The sequence below is a fragment of the Labrus bergylta genome, chromosome 5, assembly GCF_963930695.1.
Source record: "Labrus bergylta chromosome 5, fLabBer1.1, whole genome shotgun sequence".
In the NCBI taxonomy this organism is placed as follows: domain Eukaryota; kingdom Metazoa; phylum Chordata; class Actinopteri; order Labriformes; family Labridae; genus Labrus; species Labrus bergylta.
In genome coordinates, this window is record NC_089199.1 from 31902101 (window position 1) to 31914369 (window position 12269).

Consider the following 12269-nt stretch of genomic DNA (forward strand, 5'->3'; position numbering starts at 1 on the left):
CATATTTATATTTACTTTGTATTTTTATTAATATTATAGTTTTTATTTATCCTTTAACCACTTGTTTCTATTTCTTTTTCTGCTCTTACCTTCTTATTGCTGTTATCTTTTGATTTGCTTTTATCTCTTTTAGTTTCTTACATCTTTTTAAATCTTTGCTCCTCTTGGTCTCAGCTCGTGTTGTTGGGTTCTTGTGTTGCCTGGGTTCTTATGATGGTTCTTGTGATGGTTCTTATGATGGTTCTTATGATGGTTCTTATGCTGGTACTTATGATGGTTCTTGTGTTTCCTGGGTTCTTATGATGGTTCTTGTGATGGTTCTTGTGATGGTTCTTGTGATGGTTCTTATGATGGTTCTTGTGATGGTTCTTATGATGGTTCTTGTGATGGTTCTTGTGATGGTTCTTGTGATGGTCGGGTTATATATGTCTGTTGGGTATCGTGCACTTTGGGTTCTTTTCTGTTGAATTGTATTTAATTATTTTTAGTATTTTACATTTGTTATGTTCTTGTTGTTGTTTATGTTCTTCTGTGTTTGCTTTAGTTTGTTCTTGTTTTTGCTGTTTGTCAAAGCACTTTGTAAACCTGTGTTTTTAAAAGCTGCTATATAAATAAAGTTATTATTATTATTATTATCCGTACCGTGCCCAACACGCTTCAACACTAAAGTCCAGTTCGTTTGACCTGTGTGACCGCTCCGTATCGTGCTCAGGTACGGTGCACTTCATGCACGAGCACGCGGGTACACAACGCTGACAGCCTTCATTAAGAAGAAATCCAGAGTTTCATGTCTGTATCTGACTAACATGACTCAATATAAGACACAAAGTAGCTCTCATGTTCTCTGTGTTGTTCTCCGATGTGCGGGCGTCCTATTTTATTTTGTTATTTATTGCTGTGTCTGATTAAAATAAGTGAGATAAATGACTTTTCATAATTTTTCACAATTGTGACAGTGATTTGGTGAAACGAAGCTGCTGTGGGGTAGGGTTAGGATCAGGGCGCCGTTAGGGGGTTAAGGTAGGGTCAGGGCGCTGTTAGGGGGTTAAGGTAGGGTTAGGGTCAGGGCGCTGTTAGGGGGTTAAGGTAGGGTTAGGGTCAGGGCGCTGTTAGGGGGTTAAGGTAGGGTTAGGGTCAGGGCGCTGTTAGGGGGTTAAGGTAGGGTCAGGGCGCTGTTAGGGGGTTAAGGTAGGATTAGGGTCAGGGCGCTGTTAGGGGGTTAAGGTAGGGTCAGGGCGCTGTTAGGGGGTTAAGGTAGGGTCAGGGCGCAAGAAGGAACGCTTCACGAATTTGCGTGTCATCCTTGCGCAGGGGCCATGCTAATCTTCTCTGTATCGTTCCAATTTTAATATATGTGTTAGAGAACTAACACAATAACTTCCAAAACCCCGACTGACTATATAGGTCTATGTCTCATGACCCCTTTGACTCATGGTGTGGGTCCTAACGTCTATAGAATCTCTTCAACTGCTCATTATGAACCCAGGAAAACACTAGAGAGATGCCTGGGTGCTGGACTTTGAGTTGTGTACCTGTGACCCAATGTGACCCGCTGGTGTTTAACCTGAGGTGGTTCTTTTGGACATCATCAGAGTTACAGGGGCATGCTGGGACATTTATGCAGATTAGGCCTACATCACACGATGGGGATTGGATGGCAGTGGGAGCGTGAACAAAAGGCTGACTAGGCCCTCCAGGACACACTCTGGCCCCTGTGGGGGATGGTTGGGGTCAGAGTGTGTTTGTAGAGAGACACTGTGGGATATTAGGGAGTGGGTACAGAGAGAGAGAGAGAGAGAGAGAGAGACATGAGATACAGAGCCAGTTTGGTCTGGTTTGGCTTACGTCAAAGCCGGAAGAGGTGAAAAACACTCTCACAGCCAGAGAGAACCTGCTGCGATCCTGGATCCTGCTTAAAAACAACGTACATCTCTAAGTGAGAAGGGCCAATCACACCGTACATCTCTAAGTGAGAAGGGCCAATCACACCGTGCATCTCTAAGTGAGAAGGGCCAATCACACCGTACAACTCTAAGTGAGAAGGGCCAATCACACCGTACACCTCTAAGTGAGAAGGGCCAATCACACCGTGCATCTCTAAGTGAGAAGGGCCAATCACACCGTACACCTCTAAGTGAGAAGGGCCAATCACACCATACATACAATCACACAGACATGGTGGTGACCTTCTCCAACAAGCAGAGGGAACTGGCTGCATCAGCAATCACCACAATCCATGGGAATCCTGTTGAACTAGTAGAGGAGTATAAGTACCTGGGTACCATCTTCGACAGCCTGCTGAAATTCTCCTCCAACACCGAGGAGATTCTCAGGAAATGTCAGCAGCGGAAATACCTCCTAAGGAAGCTCAATTCCTTTGGAGTCAGTAAGAACATTCTTCTGACCTTCTACTACTCCTTCATTGAGAGCATTATTACTTTTTCTATAACCTGCTGGTTCCACTCCACCACCCTCCAGAACAGAAACCGCCTTATGATGGTTCTTGTGATGGTTCTTGTGATGGTTCTTATGATGGTTCTTGTGTTTCCTGGGTTCTTGTGATGGTTCTTATGATGGTTCTTGTGATGGTTCTTGTGATGGTTCTTGTGATGGTTCTTGTGATGGTTCTTATGATGGTTCTTATGATGGTTCTTGTGATGGTTCTTGTGATGGTTCTTGTGATGGTTCTCATGATGGTTCTCGTGATGGTTCTCGTGATGGTTCTTGTGATGGTTCTTGTGATGGTTCTTGTGATGGTTCTTGTGATGGTTCTTGTGATGGTTCTTATGATGGTTCTTATGCTGGTACTTGTGAAAAGGTTGTCCCATACCTTTCACCTGCCCCCACCTTCCCTACACTGGCCTGCAGAGTGATTAGGCTGAGTGAAATCACCTGAGCTTAATCAGACAAAGTGAGGCCAGTTGGGGGTTTCTTGTATAAAGCCAGAGTCTGGGGGGGGGGGGAAAGGGGGTTGTTTGGTTAGTGGCAGCTTGCTGTGAGGCTGTGGTTTCGTTCGGTTTACGTAATCTTGTTTTATTAGGTTACCCGGGACTTTTGTTTGGTGCTATTTTTGGTTAATAAATCAATCACTTCATTTTGCATTGACTTCTGCCTCCTGACATCTTTTTGCCCACCACCAGTGCCGAACAGCCACACTTAAATCCCAATTTTGAGGTGGACTTACAATCAGTAATGTTACATTTGGTGGCAGTGGTGGGATTTTTTTTTCATCACTGAAACTGTAGAGCCAGAAGAAGAAGCCCGGACGCCCAATCACCAGGAGCGCACAGAAAGCCATGCAAAGTGAAAGCCAAACACTGCAGTATGACCCAGGGGCTCTACGAGGTGACCAAGGTCCTAGGGAGGACCTAGCTACCAGGGGACACGAACAAGGTGGCCTGGATCAACTGTATGCCCTCATCCAGAGGCAGATGCAAGTCCAGGAGAGCGAGGCCTTCAAGCAGGAGCAAAGGTGGAGAAGTATCCAGATACAACTGAACCAGGTGCGGGATGAGATGGAGGCAGAGAAGCGGGAAGAGGTCAGCGGAGGTATGGAGCACAATGACCCAGAAAGGAGGGGTGCATTGTCCAGGTCTCCAGCGACTGGTGGATCACCGCCCCCTGACAACAATCCTCCCTTCCCCGTGGGGCCAGCAACCTGGAGCAGAGCCACCATTCCAAAATTGGAAGAAGGAGATGACATTGAACCATATCTCACAACATTTGAGCGCCTAGCCACCGCGTACAGATGGCCCAGGGCGGAGTGGGCTGAGCAGCTGGTTCCACATCTGACGGGTAAGGCCAGAAGCGCCTATGTTGCAATGGATGTGAATGATTCAATGGACTATGACAAAGTTAAAGAGGCCATTCTAGCCAAATACGAAATAAATGAAGAAATGTACCGTCAGAGGTTCCGTGATCCAGAAACCCATCCAGGGGAGACTCCTCGAGAGCTTTATCATCGTCTGAAAGAGCTTTACAAGAAATGGGTGAAACCAGCACAAAAGACAATGGAGGAAGTTGGAGAGGTCCTGATCCTGGAGCAGTTTCTGCGCACTCTGTCACCTGAAGTTAGAGTGTGGGTGATGGAGCATAACCCTGAGAACGGTCAGAGAGCTGCTCAACTGGTGGAGGCCTTCATGGCTGCAAGGAGGGGACCAAAATTCTTCCGTCATGACAAGAACAATCGACCAACCACGCCCAAGGGTAAGTCTGGGGGGTTTGGTGGGGGTGGTCAACGGTTTTCAGATGAGAGGAGAGGAGTAGGTGTTAAATTCCCTGACAGTACAGCAGGAAAGAGAAATAAAGACCCACCTGTTTGTTATTTTTGTGGAAAGGAAGGGCACATAAAGCCTGAATGTCCAGCTTTAAAAGTAAAAGGTGCCAACACCATGTGCTGTGTTCCCAGACCCACTATACAGAAAGTAGATGATCATGAAGTTAGAGGTAAAATGCAAATAGCAACTGTTACTGTTAATGGCATGCCCGCCACTGCTTTGTTGGACTCTGCCAGCACTCAGACTTTAGTCATGCCCTACCTGGTTCAGCAACAGCAGATGGGGGAAGGGGAAGTAGAAGTGTGGTGTGTGCATGGTGACAAACGTCCTTACCCGACAGCGTGGGTTTATCTTGAAGTGCAGGGCCAGTCGTACTTATTAGAGGTTGGAGTTGTTCCTGGTTTAAGTCATCCAGTCCTGTTAGGTCAAGATCTACCCATCCTACCCAGGTTACTTCATCAGAGCAGGCCAGTTAATATGGTTGTAACCAGAGCCAGGAGGGACAACACTAGCCAGTCTCCGCAACCTATCACACACTCACAGGGGTTAGAGCAGCTTCCCTTCAGTCAGGTTGAGTTCCCTGGTGAAAGTAATGGCCGGGTTAAGAAGAGTAGGCAGCAAAGGCGGAGGGAAAAGCTCATGGGGGCCCTGAGACAGCAACAACAGCCGGTTTCAGAGCCAGAGCAGTCAGCAGGAGACAGTTGGTGGGAGGTTCCTGGGGATTTAAGCCAGCTTCAGAGGGAAGACAACACGTTACAAAGTGCCTTCAGCAAGGTCACTGAGATAGATGGTGTGAGCACGGGGGTATCCCCCTCCTTAACGGGGGAGAGTTTTCTGATGCGCAAGGGGTTACTGTACCATCAGCCAGAAAGGGGGGCAGCCGAGCAGCTTGTAGTGCCAGAAAGCTTGAGGGACAAGGTATTGATGTTGGGCCACAGCATACCTTGGGCAGGTCATTTGGGCAGTGTTAAAACATTAGACCGTATTTCCTGTAAATTCTTTTGGCCTGGTTTGTACACTGATGTTCAAATGTTGTGTAAAACCTGTCATGAGTGTCAATTGTCCAGTTGCAAGAAAGTACAGCAGTTTCCACTGCTGCCCATGCCAATAATTGATGTTCCATTTTCTAGGATAGGTATGGACATTGTCGGGCCTCTAGAAAGGTCTAGGTCAGGCTATAGATACATATTGGTAATATGTGACTATGCCACCCGCTATCCTGAAGCTTTACCGCTGAAGCGAATTACAGCAAGGGCCATGGCACCTATTCTCTTACAGCTGTTTTCCAGAGTAGGCATTCCCAGGGAGATAGTGACAGACCAGGGTGCTGCTTTTCTATCTCAGACATTAAAGCAGGTGTATAGCTTGTTGGGGGTTAAAAGTATTAAGACCACCCCTTACCACCCCCAGACTGACGGGTTAGTGGAGAGATATAATCAGACACTGAAGGCGATGTTGAGGAAGTTTGTGGCTGAAGATGGAAAAGACTGGGACTGTTGGCTGCCGTATCTGCTTTTCTCTTACAGGGAAGTCCCTCAGGCCTCAACCGGCTATTCGCCCTTTGAACTCCTGTATGGAAGGCGAGTGAGAGGACCTCTTGATGTGCTAAGAGACACCTGGGAGCCATCCAGTGGTTTGAAGCCAGTACCTGTCCTCCAGTACGTCCTTAAAATGAGGGAAAAGATGGAGCAGATGGCAACCAGGGTTCAGGCTAATATGGAGCAAGCCCAGAAGAGACAAAAAGAGATGTTTGACAAAAAGACAAAGGTCAGAGTTTTCCAGCCGGGGCAAGAGGTCCTGCTGCTTCTACCAACCACAGACAACAAGCTGCTAGCCAAGTGGCAGGGGCCTTTTAAAGTTCTGAGGAAGATGGGTCCTGCGACTTATGAACTTGACATGCCCCAACGTCGTCGGAAGAAGCAGACTTATCACGTCAATCTCCTTAAAGAATGGGTACCAAAGCCCAGTCAGTCTAGCCAGCAGCTTCTGGTCAGAGCTGTAAAGACGGAGGAGGACCAAACGGATCAGTTTTTTCCAAATCAAGATGAGACTCAAATTCAGTTGGACCTTGCTCATCTCACCCCACAAATGCAGAGTGAGCTGCTAGCCATTGTTCCTCCAGAGTTGCTTAAAGACAAACCAGGTTACACCAACATAGTGGAACATGACATTATCCTGGAAGATCCTTCTCCTGTCCGCCAGAAAATGTACCGGATTCCAGAGAGGTTGCTGCCAGCCCTGAAGAAGGAGCTGGAGTTAATGATGACACTGGGTGTAATTGAAAAATCTCACAGTGAGTGGAGCAGTCCTGTAGTGCTAGTACTTAAAAAAGATAGCACTATTAGATTTTGCATTGACTTTCGTAAACTTAATGCTCAGTCAAAGTTTGATGCCTATCCCACCCCAAGGCTGGATGACCTTATTGAGCGTGTTGGACAGGCCCAGTACATCAGCACACTCGATCTATGCAAGGGGTATTGGCAGGTGCCGCTGGCTCCAAAGGCCCGGCAGTACACTGCTTTCAGAACTTCCCAAGGCCTTTTCCAGTTTACGGTCATGCCCTTTGGTCTGCACGGGGCCCCAGCCACGTTTCAGCGACTCATGGACAGAGTCTTGGAGGGGACAGAATCCTTCTCAGCTGCTTACCTAGATGACATTGTCATTTTCAGTCTGACATGGGAGGATCACATGCGGCATCTGAGAGAAATTCTACAGAGGCTCAAGCAGGCCGGTCTGACAGTTCAGCCCAAAAAGTGTTCCCTAGCCCAACCAGAAGCAAAGTACCTGGGCTATTTGCTGGGCCGTGGTGTGATACGGCCTCAACAGGACAAGGTGCAGGCAGTGAAGGATTGTCCACGTCCCGGTACCAAGAAGGAGCTGAGGTCTTTTCTTGGCCTGGCTGGGTGGTATCGACGCTTTGTTTCCCAATTTGCCACACGAGCAGCTCCTTTAACTGACCTTACCAGGAAGTCCAGCCCTAATCAACTGCCGTGGGAAGGAAAGCATGAACTGGCTTTCCTTGACCTGAAGGGGGCACTCTGTGATGATCCAGTATTGCAGAGCCCAGACTTCAGCCAACCCTTCGTCGTGCAAACTGATGCCTCAGGGGTGGGCCTGGGGGCTGTCCTGCTTCAGGGTGAAGGGACTGCCCAGAAGCCGGTTGCTTATGCCAGCCGGAAATTGTGGCCAAGAGAGACAAGGTACTCGGCTATTGAGCTGGAGTGTCTGGCCATCAAGTGGGCGTTAGAGACCTTTAAATACTATCTGCTAGGCAGAGACTTTATTCTGGAGACAGATCACAGAGGCCTGCAGTGGCTTCATAAAATGAAAGACTCAAACAACCGCATTTCAAGATGGGCTCTTGAGATGCAGCCTTACAGATTCAGGGTTCATTATCGACCTGGAAAGGACAATGTTGTGGCCGACTTCCTGTCTCGCCATCCTGATGGCGAGCTTTCAGGGGAGGGGGAAATGTGAAAAGGTTGTCCCATACCTTTCACCTGCCCCCACCTTCCCTACACTGGCCTGCAGAGTGATTAGGCTGAGTGAAATCACCTGAGCTTAATCAGACAAAGTGAGGCCAGTTGGGGGTTTCTTGTATAAAGCCAGAGTCTGGGGGGGGGGGAAAGGGGGTTGTTTGGTTAGTGGCAGCTTGCTGTGAGGCTGTGGTTTCGTTCGGTTTACGTAATCTTGTTTTATTAGGTTACCCGGGACTTTTGTTTGGTGCTATTTTTGGTTAATAAATCAATCACTTCATTTTGCATTGACTTCTGCCTCCTGACATCTTTTTGCTCACCACCAGTGCCGAACAGCCACACTTAAATCCCAATTTTGAGGTGGACTTACAATCAGTAATGTTACAGTACTTATGATGGTTCTTGTGTTTCCTGGGTTCTTGTGATGGTTCTTGTGATGGTTCTTGTGATGGTTCTTGTGTTGCCTGGGTTCTTATGATGGTTCTTATGATGGTTCTTGTGATGGTTCTTGTGATGGTCGGGTTATATATGTCTGTTGGGTATCGTGCACTTTGGGTTCTTTTCTGTTGAATTGTATTTAATTATTTTTAGTATTTTGCATTTCTTATGTTCTTGTTGTTGTTTATGTTCTTCTGTGTTTGCTTTAGTTTGTTCTTGTTTTTGCTGTTTGTCAAAGCACTTTGTAAACCTGTGTTTTTAAAAGCTGCTATATAAATAAAGTTATTATTATTATTATCCGTACCGTGCCCAACACGCTTCAACACTAAAGTCCAGTTCGTTTGACCTGTGTGACCGCTCCGTATCGTGCTCAGGTACGGTGCACTTCATGCACGAGCACGCGGGTACTCAACGCTGACAGCCTTCATTAAGGAGAAATCCAGAGTTTCATGTCTGTATCTGACTAACATGACTCAATATAAGACACAAAGTAGCTCTCATGTTCTCTGTGTTGTTCTCCGATGTGCGGGCGTCCTATTTTATTTTGTTATTTATTGCTGTGTCTGATTAAAATAAGTGAGATAAATGACTTTTCATAATTTTTCACAATTCTGACAGTGATTTGGTGAAACGAAGCTGCTGTGGGGTAGGGTTAGGGTCAGGGCGCCGTTAGGGGGTTAAGGTAGGGTCAGGGCGCTGTTAGGGGGTTAAGGTAGGGTCAGGGCGCAAGAAGAAACGCTTCACGAATTTGCGTGTCATCCTTGCGCAGGGGCCATGCTAATCTTCTCTGTATCGTTCCAATTTTAATATATGTGTTAGAGAACTAACACAATAACATCTAAAACCCCGACTGACTATATAGGTCTATGTCTCATGACCCCTTTGACTCATGGTGTGGGTCCTAACGTCTCTAGAATCTCTACAACTGCTCATTATGAACCCAGGAAAACACTAGAGAGATGCCTGGGTGCTGGACTTTGAGTTGTGTACCTGTGACCCAATGTGACCCGCTGGTGTTTAACCTGAGGTGGTTCTTTTGGACATCATCAGAGTTACAAGGGCATGCTGGGACATTTATGCAGATTAGGCCTACATCACACGATGGGGATTGGATGGCAGTGGGAGCGTGAACAAAAGGCTGACTAGGCCCTCCAGGACACACTCTGGCCCCTGTGGGGGATGGTTGGGGTCAGAGTGTGTTTGTAGAGAGACACTGTGGGATATTAGGGAGTGGGTACAGAGAGAGAGAGAGATCTGGTTTGGTTTACGTCAAAGCCGGAAGAGGTGAAAAAGACTCTTGCAGCCAGAGAGAACCTGCTGCGATCCTGGATCCTGCTTAAAAACAACGTACATCTCTAAGTGAGAAGGGCCAATCACACCGTACATCTCTAAGTGAGAAGGGCCAATCACTCACACCGTACATCTCTAAGTGAGAAGGGCCAATCACACCGTACATACAATCACACAGACATGGTGGTGACTTTCTCCAACAAGCAGAGGGAACTGGCTGCATCAGCAATCACCACAATCCATGGGAATCCTGTTGACCTAGTAGAGGAGTATAAGTACCTGGGTAACATCTTCGACAGCCTGCTGAAATTCTCCTCCAACACCGAGGAGATTCTCAGGAAATGTCAGCAGCGGAAATACCTCCTAAGGAAGCTCAATTCCTTTGGAGTCAGTAAGAACATTCTTCTGACCTTCTACTACTCCTTCATTGAGAGCATTATTACTTTTTCTATAACCTGCTGGTTCCACTCCACCACCCTCCAGAACAGAAACCGCCTGCAGAGCACGGTCACAGTCTGCTCTGAGATCATTGGACTACCTGTAAGGACTTTGACATCCATCTATGAGCAACAGATAATCAGGCTAGCAGGTCGGATCATGCAGGACCCCTCACACGCTCTCTTCCCAGTGTTTGAGTGGCTCCCCTCAGGACGCCGACTTCGCTGTCCCTGCTGCAGGACACAGAGGAGAAGAGCAACCTTTGTTCCCAGGGCTGTCCAGCTCCTCAACTCCTAACCCCCCCCCCAACAGACACCAACACCTCTCACCCAATGCAGACTCTCAGCTGTGAACTTTGCTTTTTTACTTCCTTTATATTTGCCATGCACCTTAACTGCCTCTGCTTTATCTGGTCTCATGCACTACATCACTTTATTCTATCCATTTTATATCAGTATTCATACAGTTCTGCTAACTTTATTCCTGTTGTTTCTTATCTATCATTGCACTACGGTCACTTTATTTATCTAATTCTTACCTTACAGTTATATTGTTTATATTAGTTCTGTTGTTCCATTATTCTCCATGCACCTTAATAACTTATCATTTAGTATTTGCCTACTTGCACATAGCTCTGTATATATATATTTATTTCTTGTTTACTGCACATAGTTCTGGTTACATCTGTTTACATCTGTTAGTCCGATCACTGTCCACTTATATCTACTCTTTTATATTTTGTATTTTAAGTAAAGTTTAAGCTTTAAGTTGTATTTAAATTGACACTTTCTATTCAGGTTATAATGTTTTGTTTACTTGCACTGTTGTTAATTTACTGCTCTGTGTGCCGTTGAATTGCCCCCCGGGGACAAATAAAGTTTTTTGAATTTGAATTGAATTGAATTGTCTATTTATGTTTCATATTTATATTTACTTTGTATTTTTATTAATATTATAGTTTTTATTTATCCTTTAACCACTTGTTTCTATTTCTTACCTTCTTATTGTTGTTATCTTTTGATTTGCTTTTATCTCTTTTAGTTTCTTACATCTTTTTAAATCTTTGCTCCTCTTGGTCTCAGCTCGTGTTGTTGGGTTCTTGTGTTGCCTGGGTTCTTGTGATGGTTCTTGTGATGGTTCTTGTGATGGTCGGGTTATATATGTCTGTTGGGTATCGTGCACTTTGGGTTCTTTTCTGTTGAATTGTATTTAATTATTTTTAGTATTTTACATTTGTTATGTTCTTGTTGTTGTTTATGTTCTTCTGTGTTTGCTTTAGTTTGTTGTTGTTTTTGCTGTTTGTCAAAGCACTTTGTAAACCTGTGTTTTTAAAAGGTTCTATATAAATAAAGTTATTATTATTATTATTATTATTATCCGTACCGTGCCCAACACGCTTCAACACTAAAGTCCAGTTCGTTTGACCTGTGTGACCGCTCCGTATCGTGCTCAGGTACGGTGCACTTCATGCACGAGCACGCGGGTACACAGCGCTGACAGCCTTCATAAAGGAGAAATCCAGAGTTTCATGTCTGTATCTGACTAACATGACTCAATATAAGACACAAAGTAGCTCTCATGTTCTCTGTGTTGTTCTCCGATGTGCGGGCGTCCTATTTTATTTTGTTAGGGGGTTAAGGTAGGATTAGGGTTATGGTGCTGTTAGGGTAAAAGAAGGAACGCTTCACGAATTTGCGTGTCATCCTTGCGCAGGGGCCATGCTAATCTTCTCTGTATCGTTCCAATTTTAATATATGTGTTAGAGAACTAACACAATAACATCTAAAACCCCGACTGACTATATAGGTCTATGTCTCATGACCCCTTTGACTCATGGTGTGGGTCCTAACGTCTCTAGAATCTCTTCAACTGCTCATTATGAACCCAGGAAAACACTAGAGAGATGCCTGGGTGCTGGACTTTGAGTTGTGTACCTGTGACCCAATGTGACCCGCTGGTGTTTAACCTGAGGTGGTTCTTTTGGACATCATCAGAGTTACAGGGGCATGCTGGGACATTTATGCAGATTAGGCCTACATCACACGATGGGGATTGGATGGCAGTGGGAGCGTGAACAAAAGGCTGACTAGGCCCTCCAGGACACACTCTGGCCCCTGTGGGGGATGGTTGGGGTCAGAGTGTGTTTGTAGAGAGACACTGTGGGATATTAGGGAGTGGGTACAGAGAGAGAGAGAGAGACATGAGATACAGAGCCAGTTTGGTCTGGTTTGGCTTACGTCATTCCTCAAAGCCGGAAGAGGTGAAAAAGACTCTCGCAGCCAGAGAGAACCTGCTGCGATCCTGGATCCTGCTTAAAAAACAGAAAACAGAACACAACAGGAACCAGGAA

The 12269-nt window shown here is 46.0% G+C and overlaps 3 non-coding genes across 3 annotated transcripts; all 3 read right to left on the minus strand.

Annotated features, from left to right (window-relative positions):
• Positions 1-1266: 1266 nt before the first annotated feature.
• On the minus strand, positions 1267-1372 carry LOC114917768 (U6 spliceosomal RNA). The gene has a single exon (XR_003806439.1). It is a non-coding gene; the product is annotated as a U6 spliceosomal RNA (small nuclear RNA).
• Positions 1373-8918: 7546 nt separating this feature from the next.
• Positions 8919-9021, minus strand: LOC136179369 (U6 spliceosomal RNA). Its single transcript, XR_010666501.1, has one exon. It is a non-coding gene; the product is annotated as a U6 spliceosomal RNA (small nuclear RNA).
• Positions 9022-11587: 2566 nt separating this feature from the next.
• Positions 11588-11693, minus strand: LOC114921247 (U6 spliceosomal RNA). The gene has a single exon (XR_003809540.1). It is a non-coding gene; the product is annotated as a U6 spliceosomal RNA (small nuclear RNA).
• Positions 11694-12269: the final 576 nt, after the last annotated feature.